At 33.1% G+C, this 12,520-nt stretch overlaps 3 non-coding genes across 3 annotated transcripts; 2 read left to right on the top strand and 1 right to left on the bottom strand.

Moving 5' to 3' along the window:
* The first annotated feature begins 776 nt into the window (after window positions 1-776).
* Window positions 777-848, top strand: Smp_tRNA_00535_Pseudo_TTG.1.1. The gene has a single exon. It is a non-coding gene (tRNA).
* A 7,322-nt stretch (window positions 849-8,170) lies between these two features.
* Window positions 8,171-8,237, top strand: Smp_tRNA_00958_Pseudo_TTG.1.1. The gene has a single exon. It is a non-coding gene (tRNA).
* Window positions 8,238-12,002: 3,765 nt separating this feature from the next.
* Window positions 12,003-12,073, bottom strand: Smp_tRNA_00378_Pseudo_TTG.1.1. The gene has a single exon. It is a non-coding gene (tRNA).
* Window positions 12,074-12,520: the final 447 nt, after the last annotated feature.

Below are 12,520 nucleotides of genomic sequence, written 5' to 3'. Positions count from 1 at the left end.
CATAGCTCTCCAAGTTTCCGCCCCATACAGTAGAACTGTCTTGACATTTGTATTGAAAATTCTGATCTTGGTGTTGGTTGACGGTTGTTTAATATATATATATATATATATATATATATATATTAGAGAACAAAATTTTGATCTCAGTTCATTGTTCAAATGATTCAACATATCAAAAATGATTACATAAATGATAAGATATTGAATGAACTAATGTTAAACACCATGATAAACGATGAATGTGAAACCATATTAATCAAATATCCAGTACTGTATAACATAAAACAATAAAATAGTTCACATAATGAGGTAATAAATGTAAACATAACTTTTAGAACACATTCCCAAAATTTTATTGTACTGGAAATACATAAAACCTACGATATTAAAACAGTAAATATGATAATGAATTTAGTATTTTTGACTTTTATCTTTCCATCGCTGTTTAGGACATTAGTTGATAAGTCTCTGACTGGCTTATATGCATCTTGTGAGGACTACCTCGATATTGCCTTAAGTAACAAGTTTTATAAATGAAGATGGATAGTTGCTAGCAGTGGAATCCAGGACACGCGTTTTGTCCTATTTGGGACTCGTCAGATAGATGTACCTGCATGTAACTGTTTATAAAGCTTGTGATTTAGGGCAATACCGAGGCAGTCTGAATAGGATTCACATATACCAACAAGAGACTGATCAATAGCAGTCCTAAACAAGTATACAATACCAGGTGAATTTAAACTTCACCCCATTGTACAAGCAAGTGGCTATCAGGACTCAGTAGCTGAGTGGATAACGCGATGGCGTTTGAAGCGAAACGTACTGGGTTTGATTCCCAGAGTGATCATCAACTGTGGGATGCAGGTACATCCAGCTGACGAGTTCGAAATAGGACGAAACGCACATCCTGGATTTCACAGCTAGCCACTATCTATCTTTGCTTAGCGAATTTGATACTTGGAAAGATATTAAATCTATTCCTTTAAAAAATGTATGTACATAGAAATAAACTAGTGAATTTTGAAATAAGTATACACGAAAGTGATGTAGATAAATCATTGTTTTATATGTGCAACTAACCTACTTCCAAACTTCTCTAATGTAAAATAACACCGGAAATAAAACCAGGTTGAAAAATAAATGTTAAAGTAGTAGAAAGAATAATTCGAAAAAACACATTTTCTTCATATTTCACTTATTGATTAAAATAAAGACAGACATGAAATGTTGTAATGTATTTGTTAAATAATCAATGTTATTTTATTGTTGCCTAGTTAGTAATCAACATTTGTGCTAATTTATATACAGTATCTGTTAATAATTACTAAATTAGAGTGTGATTTTAAACAGCGATGGATGGTAGCTCAGTTCAGGAGTTCAGGACGTGCGTTTTGTTCTATTTGAGAATCGTCAACTCAATGTATCTGCATCCCTGAGTTGATATTCACTATGAGACTCGGACTCAGTACCGCTTGCTTCAAAAGTTATCACGTTATCTACTTAGCTACTAAGTCCAGATAAACACTAGCTTGCTCAGTAGGGTGAAGTATTAATTTATATTGTATTGGTTGTTTGAATCTTCCCATCGAAGTGGATTCCACTGCTATCCACTATTCATCTCTGTTTGTAATGTTTGTGATTTTAGGCATTATCAAGGCATTCCGCACAGGATGTACATTTTTAAATAGGAGACTAATCAATTGCAATCCTAACTATCTATGGGAAGATTCAAACAACAAATACAAAATGAATTAGAATGTAATTTGACTTAATTTTCTTTTCAAATTCAAACCAATCTTTACTAAAGGTAAATAATGGCTTGTTTGAGTTCGCTATAAAATTAATTAGCTAGACGTATCTACATCTCAATGCTGACCTTGAACACTAGAAATCAAATCTTTTGCATCAAATGCTAAACATATTGTCTACTAAGAAACTGGGATCAAATTCCACTGTGAAAATCAACATCCAGATAAACTCAGCTAATGATTCCAAAGTAGGATGTATCTTTAGTCCTAGATTCTTAGTCAATCTACTGTCCATCTTAAACTTATAGCCCGTTCAAACTAAGTATGTATAATTAAATGGTAATAAATTGCTATCTCAAAAATGAATAAACAAAAATTCCAGACCCTTAAAAAGTAAAACTAAACCAGATTGATTTAGTCGCTTACTGCTGGTCATAAGCTTATACATACAGTCAGCATAGGCTTTCTGAATGATAAGCTTACCACATGCGTCTCCTTGATACAGTCTTCTTAATCTTTAGTTTACTTAAATTTTTGAATATTTTAATGATTACTAAAACCCCTTAAGAATGGTTATTTATTAGAGAAAAAAACTTCATTTCATGAAAAACTAAAAAGTTTATAGTTTGTTAAATGTATCACATCGAAATCCATGATTTATTTCATTCAAACACAATAGTTTCTTGTTTCATCAACAGTTCTGTTAACTTCTCTCGAACATTTTGTCCTTTATATCATTTATGGATCTATCTAAGGTAGACCACCATTGAAAACCTGGATGCAGAGGACGGCCGTTTCGTCCTATTGCGTGATTCTTCAGCGGTGTCCATCCACAATTTCATATGCGAGACTCAAACTCAGGACCTTCAGTCTCGCAAGCGATTCGATAACCTCTAGACCACTGAGAGGGCATCCACTGCTGAGATGTCACGAACTAGGACGAAACGACCATCTAGTGCCTCCAGGTTTTTAGTGGTGGTCTAGCTGAGATCGACTCGTTAATCCAACTATTAAAAACCACTACAATTTTCACAAACTCCCGTTCATGATAGAATCAGCTAGAAATAGCGTTATGTTTAACATTCTGAGTATGTAGCATGTTAATAGCAATGGAATCTGTTGTGATGAGCGATGTCCAAATTACGACACTGATACACAGTATGCTACACGCTAGCCTCTCAACTGAATACTCGAGCATTAACACAAGATTAAGCGAGAAGGTGTGTTTGGCTACAGAATAAAACGTACAAATTTTCATTCACATACATGCTATTCTATCCTTAGGAAATCGAGCCATTTCTTAGCAATTAAAATGCACTTATTCATTAGGTCACTTCTAACTGCCATCGATTCATCTTCTTATTAGGCTACGTCTGATTGGCTCACCATCCAACAATGTAAACATCAACACTATGATCCATAGAACATACAGCTAACAAGTCTCAAATATAACGAAAAGTACCTCCTGAATTCCAGTGTTAAAATCACTTAGACTTACTTAATTTAAAGATAACTTTAGAAAAGAAGTATATGTGGCAGTGCAACTTCATTATATGTCCGAAAAAAAAGTGTTTGCTTGTTTGCTTGTTTTTTTTCTACATTAAGTATCATTCTTGTAACTAACAGTCAATAAAAAAATGTCTTCGTTTGTCTTTCATTTGATTGTCTAAAGTTTTAATTAACTAATTTCTTTTTAATTAACTACAATTATGTTTACGCAACAACAAAAAAAAAGAAAAAAAGAAAGAAGAAAAAGAAAAACAAGAAAAAAGAAAAAGATTTTGATCAGGTTTATCCATCTCAATATTTTATGAGATTCATCAAAAATAAAAAATAAAAAAAATAATAATAAAGAAATTGAAAGCAATTAGTCCCTTTGATTAATTTCGATAATGTAATAAGAAGAAGACGAAGATTATCAGAACTATGTGATGATATGACATTAAATAGGAATAATATATTTGTAAAATCTCAGCCAATGAATTTGTAGTAAATCCAACGTTTCGCCTGGCAATCTGGTCCAAGCTTTTTCAACTCGGCGCTCAAATACTGTGAAACTATTCGTTCTAATTTAGACGAGAGTTCTTATATGTGATGATATATTAGCGCAATATATTTCGAACAGTCCGATCACACATATACTTGTTAAGAATATGTATATATTAAAATAAAAGGTCAACTAGACTGGAAATGGGGGGTAAGAATAGACAAGGATAATAATAATAATAAAATAATGTGAAGACAATTTAAAACCTAATCACTCTGGATAATAAGCTAATATTACCACGGTAAGCTTAAGGTGAGAACAAACCTTGTAAGCAAAGATGGATAGTGGCTAGCAGTGGAATCGAGGATGTGCGTTTCGCTCTATCTGGGACTCATCAGCTGGATGTACCTGCATCTCAGAGTTGATGTTCACTATGAGTGGATAACGAGATGGCGTTTGAAGCGAAAGGTACTGGGTACGAGTCCCAGAGTGGAGATCAATTCTGAGATGCAGGTACATCCAGCTAGTGACGAGTCCCAAACAGGACGACATGCACGTCCTGGATTCCACTGCTAACCACTATCCATCTTTGATTACCATGCTTGTGAATTTAGGCTATATCGAGGCAATACTCACAGTATGCAAATATGCCAATTAGAGACTGATCAATTGCAGTCCTAAACATCGATGGGAAGTTTTACACAATCAATACTAAGTGAATTTGAGAACAAACTGTTTTTGAATACACAAAGGGGGTTTGAATTTTTGTGTGGCTAAGGCTTCAATAAACCTTAGCATACGCCTTTTTACACATTTATACAACACCACAAAAGCCGAGTTAAGATCAATCTTATAGCCTGTTTCGGTTATCTGTTTGGCAATAGAGGATGATGGATGTTTATCCTCTAAAATTTAATCTTAAACGATCAAATTGAACTATACAACATATGTGACTGAATGTTTTAAACTGTTTTAAGATGAGCTCAGTAATTACTTAGATTTGTGTATGATACATTTTATATATATTGTCAAAATGATTTTATATGGGTAATAATTAATTTTATTTCATGCTAATGTGGTGTGTGCTACTGATGTCCATAGATATAAGTAGTATGTATCATCAATTGAAAGTGAAATAACTGGAGGTAGAAGGTTAGGAAGATCAAAGAAAAGAGAATGAGAACAAAGAATGATTGGTGTAGAAACGAAAGAACAATGAAATGTGAGATGATTGATTAAAATTTTGTAAGTGAAGTATTTACCTTATGGTTTTCATATTTTACTAAGATGTTATGTAATTTTGTATCCGTAAACATTCGATTGTCCCTATTTGTGTTGTCGTTCACTATACTATAAATAAACGCCGAATAAATTGTACTGATGATATTTTTGAATATGACTTAAGATAATGCTTTCATTTAATAATTTATGCTATGTCAACTCACTTATATTGATAGACTATTTTATAACTTGTTAGATAGAATTCAATCATCATCAAAAGCACCAGAAAAAACAGATGGTGAACACTTCTCAATGATCAATTGTTTTTGAATAGCTTAGTCTTACAAGAGGTCAGTTGCAGCCTGAATCTTTGTGTGGCAACGTCTTTCACTATGATACTGTATGATCCTGGTCAGAGTTACACGTAAAAGTCAACTACATCGAAATTATAGGTGCACCATGCTGGCAAATGCTAGCTCGCACAAAATCTTGGTCAAGAACAGTTTTGTGCCAACTTCTTTCAACCGTCTAACATGGATTGAAGCCTACCAAAACAGAGAGTGATATTTTAGAAGAAATAACCTTCATTTATTATTTTCTTCTCTCAATATGATAGGAGATTTGATTTGATATTATATGAAGACATTTAGGTAAGAAATAAAAAATGACCCAATTTCCAGTTTCTATTACTAATAAGATGGAAAAGTAGTGGACATTATTTATTTTTAAGACGATTAACAATACAAATTGTCTGAAAATAGAATAATGAAACAAAGGATAATATCTAGGTGCTCATCACGAAATATGTTTTTCTTTTAACTAATATCTGATAAGATAATGGGTTCTCGGTGGTACAGAGTCCTTAAACACGACGAACCAATCAATGAAGTTATCATATGTTTTTAAAATAATTATTCTGCTCATTTTCAAATTTATACAACCATAAGCAGCTGATCATCAACATACCACAGGAAAGTACAGGTCACTTTTTCAATGTGTTACATTTCATATGAATGAAATAATGAGTTTCATCATCTTTATTGTCACTGACAGCTTTTTCGTAGCATTACTGCAGAGCTACAAGAAAAAATCACTTTTTGCTTGTGATTTATAAGCACTGGACGACCGTTTCGTCCTATCGTGGGACTCCTCAGCAGTGTGCATTCACAATCCCGCCTCAGGAGATTCGGACCCAGGACCTATCAGTTTCGTGCGTGAGCACTTAACCACTAAACCGCGCTCGCGCGCGAGACTGGTAGGTCCTGGGTTCGAATCTCGCGATACAAGATCGTGGGTGCGCACTGTTGAGGAGCCCCATAATAAGACGAAACAGTCTTCCAGTGCTTCTGGGTTTTGCATGGTGGTCTAGCTTCAATTGAATCATGATCTCAATTATTAAAATTAAGAATATTGTGTTGTATAATGCTTTTGTCTCATTTTATTTAACAAAAATTAATACTTTTCTGGTTGTTTTTTTCTGTCTTTTTTAGATAAAACCACCATACTTGTATTAAAAATCTCCCAGTAGAAATGGTTTCCGGAAAACCTAATATATCAGTTATGATTACAACACTTTTAAGACATTTCCTTAGTAAATGTCTGTTATTAAACTAATGTGATTTTGAAAATTTCCTTCCTTATACTAAACTGTTCATTGTTTAATTTTACAACCAAGTTATATATTGGATTTTTTAAAAATTCATTCATATTTTTATTTTAAATTGAATGGAGAATCTTTGTAGTGATCGAGAACATAAATAGGGACAATCGAATGTTCACGGATACAAAATTACAGACTAACTTAGTAAAATATGAGAACTATATAGTGAATACTTCATCAATAAAATGTCAGTCAATCATCTCACACTTCATTGTTCTTTCGTTTGCACACTAATCATTCTTTGTTCTCATTCTCTTTTTTTGATCTTCTTACCTTTCTACCTTCAGTTATTTCACTTTCAATTGATGATACATACTACTTATATCTATGGACATCAGTAGTACACACCACATCTTCAATGATTACTGATTCTAATCAATCAGCTATTTCAAATATCTTAGTATTTATAGCTCTTATATTTCATAGACAAAAATAATGAAATAAGACGATGAAATGGAAGATATTGAAAAGAAAATTAAGCTTTTTTTCTTAAGAATTAAATATGTGAAATACTGAAAAGGAAAACATTCAACTTTGAACTAGACAGAATGTTTTAGAATATAAACAACGTTTCTCTCATAATCTTAAAACTTATAAATAAATCTGATTTATTTTTATTGAATGTTGAATTTGAACTTCGCCCCATTGCACAAGCAAGTGGCTATCAAAGCTCAGTAGCTAAGTGGATAACACGATGGCGTTTGAAGCGAAAGGTATTGGGTTCGAGTCCCAGAGTGGACATCAATTCTGAGATGCAGATACATCCATTTGACGAGTCCGGAATGGGACGAAACGCGCGACCTGGATTCTACTGCTAGTCACTACTCATCTTTGTTTACAATACTTGTGAAATAAGGTTATATCGAGGCAATACGCACAGCATGCATATATGCCAATAAGAGACTGACACGTTGCAGTCCTAAACATAAGTAGGAAGATTCAAATAGGTAATGCTAATTGAATTTCAACTTCACCCCATTGCACAAGCAATCCACGGAATTGTGCCACTGTCCATCATTGTCTTCAGTGAGTTACTGCCTCATAACAGACCCGGTCGTACTTTACTGGTGAAGCAGTAACTCAATGAAAACAATGTTGGACGATGGCTCTTTTTCGTAGATAAGTATATATTCACTCCTTCTGTGTAAACTATGGATTCTACGTTTCATTTGTAAATTTTTTCATCACAATAAATTATGTTACATTTATGGGCAGTTTTATGCTTTAAAATCTTAGCAATCTATCTATCTATATTGATAGGTATACATGTATTTTATGTATGATTTATGGCATAGTTAATCTGTTTTTATACACTTATAAATATGATTCCTTGTTTTACCTGTTCATTATCCTAGTTTACTGCTAGCCACTATCCATCTTTGCTTATAATGCTTGTGAATTAAAGCTATATCGAGGCAATATGCACAGTATGCACGTATGCAAATAAGAGACTGCCCAGTTGCAGTCCTAAAATATCAACGGGAAGATTCAAACAAACAATATCAAGTGAATTTAAAATTCACCCCATTGCACAAGCAAGTGGTTATCAGGACTCAGTAGCTGAGTGGATAGCGCGATGGCGTTTGGAGCGAAAGATACTGGGTTCGAGTCCCAGAGTGAACAATAACTCCTAGATGCAGGTACATCCAGCTGACGAGTCCTAAATAGAACGAAACGCGCGTCCAGGATTCCACTGCTACCCACTATCCATCTTCGCTTATAATGCTTGTGAAACGTATTATTTCTTTTTCTCTTTTTTTCTTTACTCTTAATTATAGATGGACACTATTAAGTTTATCGGTTCATGTATCAATTCTTCCTCAACTCGTTCTTTAAACGTTGATAATCATGATAATAGTAACATAATAATGGTTATGATTATTTGGGGGGTAATTTACATACTATTTAAGTAACTATTTAAGCATATATTCATTTACTATTTAAATCAACATTCAATTCATGACTTTAAAACATGAGACGCAAAAATGGAGACAAAAAGGAAAAAAATGTTTCATCGTATAGATTGTAATAATAAATTTTTTTTGGTATTTATTTTGTTATGTAAATTATGCATGTATGAATGCATTATGATCTTATATATAGTCAGTAAATTGGATGGTAACAAAAGAGAATTATTTTCCTTCCTTCCTTCCTTCCTCCCTTACTTACTTACTTACATACGCCTATTACCCCTTCGAGGAGGGGGAGCATAGGCCACCCAAATTGTGTTTCTAACCTAAGAACAAAAATAATCAGTGAATATTCTTCACATACATCTATAGTTACTTTTTATTATATGGATATGAATTTTTATTTTAAAAATATGAATACTTTTTTTCATTATTACTAGGATGATTTTGTAGAGAATAGGAAATTTTCATAGTTTACATAACAGCGGTTTTGTGATTACTCATTGATTGGCAGTTCTATATGAGGATGAAACAGTTGTTCAGTGCTTCTCCGTTTCCGATTGTAGTTTAACCAAGATCAGTTCGTGCCTTAGCTCAAAACACCTTTATACCAATAAAAATCTTGCGATCATTAGTAACAAATTTCTAGATTTAATGTCAACATTATTACAATCTTGAATGAACAAGAAGGTATTCATATATAGCTAGCCATTTTACAGTCCTTAAACAGTTAGTCAGTTACTTAAGGCTCTAGAACACAAAATAACAGAACCAAATAACAAATTATACATCAATATAATTTTTTCAGAAGGATGTGGACGGAGGTGAAATTTTGTGGTTTGATTGAAGTTAGACATTAACACCATGAAATGCTGGATCAGTGGTCTGGAGGTTAGGCGCTCTTGCACGAGACCAAAAGTCTTGGATTCGAATTCCACGAGCGGAGTCGTGTATACTCACTTCTCAGGCATTATACACTAGGATGAAACGGCCGTCCAGCGCTTCCAGGTTTTCCACGGTGATCTAGCTTCAATTGACTAATGCTCTAAACTATTCAAAATAATTAGTTTATAATTTCAAATGATTGTTTTATGTAAAATAAGCAGCATATTGTTTTTGGATTGATGTAACCTGAAATGAACTTCTTCTCACGAAATTCTAAATAAATAAATAAATAAAATATCCAACATAATTAACAAGGATAATCATCAGTTACATTAGTAATACGTTAGAATAACAAGTATTCCTCTATTATTTTGATAACCAATAATAAATAAACTAGGATAATGAACAGGTAAAACAAGGAATCATATTTATAAGTGTATAAAAACAGATTAACTATGCCATAAATCATACATAAAATACATGTATACCTATCAATATAGATAGATAGATTGCTAAGATTTTAAAGCATAAAACTGCCCATAAATGTAACATAATTTATTGTGATGGAAAAATTTACAAATGAAACGTAGAATTCATAGTATACACAGAAAGAGTGAATATAAATATATACATATCTACGAAAAAGAGCCATCGTCCAACATTGTTTTCAGTGAGTTACTGCCTCACCAGTAAAGTACGACCGGGTCTGTTATGAGGCAGTAACTTACTGAAGACAATGATGGACAGTGGCTCGATTCCGTGGATTAGTTGAAGTTAGATACTAACACCGTTGGATGCCATACCAGTGGTCTAAATGTTAAGTGTTTATGAACGAGACCGAAGGTCATCGATTTGAATCCTGAGAGCGGGGTCCCATGCTAGGACGAAACGACTTTTCAGTACTTACAGGTTTTCAATGGTGGTCTGACATTAACCGGTTCATGATCCCAATTAATGTTCTTTAGTAGTCATACTAATTCATAAAGCACACCAATCCCTGTTGTTATTTCACAAATAAATGTACAAAACTGTACATACTTTATAACTAAAAAAAAACATTTTAAAATAAACACATACTTTGAGAGTTCTGATGTACTAATTAGACTTTGTCGTGATTTCACAATAAATCGATAACTGTACTATCTCATTTCCAGTTATTTTTTCACATTTTTCTCTATTCCAATCTCTTATTCAGCTTCTTATCATTACAGACGTTAATTTACGAATACTTTCCAGATGTAAAGTCTTTGCTATTTGTTACTGTTTAAAGTACCCTAATTAAGATATGACTTTATAATAAAAAAAGAGTCAAACTTTTTTATAAGACTGATGTAATCACATCTGGTTTATATATTTTCCCAATTGTTAAACAATATACTTCACTAGTTACAATATTAATATCAATTCCAACATATGGTATACAGATGTTAATTAGATGATATTGACAATTAACCAAATTAGAACTATACCATCAGAAAACTAAATATCACTTAAAGGAACATGTGCAATGAATTCAATTCATAATATTTTATCTCGATTAGTGATTACACTATATCTCCATTGATGGTATCCGATCAATGCTAAGATGACTGGAATTTACTGTTCCGTTCAATGTTTTTCATAAGTCAGTTTTCAGTTACCTGTTTAATGTTATCAATCATGAAGAATACAAAAGCAAAGTGTCATTAGTGAATATTTTCCATCCTATTATGAAGAAATGATGAAACATTAGTTCCCTTCTTTAAACTTTTGCACGAATAACACGAATGAACCATGACATATATATCTCTAGTTGTAGTGAACAAAACACAAGCGGGCACGATCGAATATATTTAGGCACAAATTACAGATAATCTCACTTAATTCTGATAACCGTACAGTTGGCAGTTAATTTGCAAAATAACAATCAATTGTCTCAATCTTCACTGTTCCTTCTGTAAATGTCAATCCATCTTCTCTAATTTCATTGTTCATGTATTTTCGCACCGATTGCGCTTCATTCCTGTTCGTTCCCTATGGATCTTCTGCCAAAATACATTGTATGTCTGACCATCGCCATATACTACTTATATGGATATAAGTAGCCCACACCACATGGTAAGTAACCCAGGAAAATACCTATCATAATATCATACATATATAATAACTAACTTTTAATTATGTACACTTTATTTTCAAAAAATTTGTTTAAGTGAATCCACAGCATAATTCATTTCACTTTTGTAATTAGCTAGTTTGGTGGTTTTATTGTATTTAGTTGCATCATACCATGATAAGATACCCACAATTATTGTAGTTTTATTCAATGATATTCATAAGGAATATGTTGGATACTGACAGACAATGCTGAGTTATTAATTTATTCTATTTTTACAAACAAACTTGAATAAATGAAACTTTACATAAACTTTAACAATCAGCTGTTATTATAAATCTCTCTGTTTAATGTTGTTTCTAAAAGGAACGGTATAATTATCAAATATTTCTACATTCAAACAAAAGATGGATAGTGGCTAGTAGTGGAGTCCAAGATGCACGTTTCATCCTAATTGAGGCTCGTCAGCTGGATGAACCTGCATCTCAGGGTTGGTGCTCACTCTGGGATTCGAACCCAGTACCTTTCGCTTCAAACGCCATCATGTTATCCACTCAGCTACTGAGTCGTAATAGCCACTTGCTTGTGCGATGGGGTGAAGTTTGAATTCACTTTACATTGTTTGTTTGGGTTCGAGTCCCAGAGTGAATATCAATTCTGAGATGCAGGTACATCTAGCTGATGAGTCCCAAATAGGACGGAACGCGCGTCCTGGATTCCACTGCTAGCCACTATCCATCTTTGCTTATAATGTTTGTGAATTTAGGCTATATCGAGGCAATACGCACAGTATGCACACATGCCAATAAGAGACTGGCCGGTCGCAGTCCTAAACATCAATGGGAAGCTTCAAGCAAACAATACTAAGTAAATTTAAATAAAAGGTTTTGAAACACTTAAGGATATTTTGATCATTCTAAGCACTTCCAAGGTTTACAAAAGTACACAAACTACATAGGAATTTTATTACTCACTGATATTTAATTTGGAGTTTTGTCTCAAGAATTATTAACG

The sequence above is a fragment of the Schistosoma mansoni genome, chromosome 2 (assembly GCF_000237925.1).
Source record: "Schistosoma mansoni strain Puerto Rico chromosome 2, complete genome".
Lineage (NCBI taxonomy): Eukaryota > Metazoa > Platyhelminthes > Trematoda > Strigeidida > Schistosomatidae > Schistosoma > Schistosoma mansoni.
The sequence above is the reverse complement of the archived record's forward strand: the minus strand, read 5'-3'. Positions and strand labels throughout refer to the sequence as shown.